This window comes from Myotis davidii, unplaced genomic scaffold (genome assembly GCF_000327345.1).
Source record: "Myotis davidii unplaced genomic scaffold, ASM32734v1 scaffold163, whole genome shotgun sequence".
NCBI classification, from domain to species: Eukaryota; Metazoa; Chordata; class Mammalia; order Chiroptera; family Vespertilionidae; genus Myotis; species Myotis davidii.
This window is the reverse complement of record NW_006295056.1, coordinates 200,217-200,796: the sequence shown is the minus strand read 5'-3', so window position 1 is coordinate 200,796 and position 580 is coordinate 200,217.

Sequence of the window (580 nt, the reverse complement as noted above, 5' to 3'; positions counted from 1 at the left end):
AAAAATGATACAAAGAGCAATAAATGAAGTTAAAGGCAAGCACTGAAGGAGGAGGAGATTGCTCTATTTTTATCAGTGGAAGGGGGAAGGGATTTGCTTGATTTTAATCCAAAGAGTGACATTGCCCCCAGGAAGATCAGGAGAGGCGATTAGTTCAATATTATTTACTTACTATTTTTTAAAGGCTAAGGTGTGAATTAACCTGGTGATTTCAGGATCAGACGCTGTATAAATATAAACAAATTAAATCACCTAGACTTGAGAACAGGGAAGGCTGACCAAGGAGGTCCAAAGGAAGCCTCATTCATCAGAGTCCAAGTCACTGTCCCCAGAAATCGAGTGGAAATCCTCACTGTCCTCCTCATCCTCTGACAGGTGGACCTGGCATAGCACGCTTGGCCCAGATTGCTGCTCTTCCTCCTCATCTTCTCCTCTGATACCTCATACCCACCGATGCTGCTGAAGCTTGTGTCTTGGGTGTTTGACTTGGGATCGGGCTCCTCATGGCTCCCATAACTGATGTTGCTATCCTCCAAAAAATGATAAGCCTCCTCACCACCTCCCTCATAGGAGATCATGC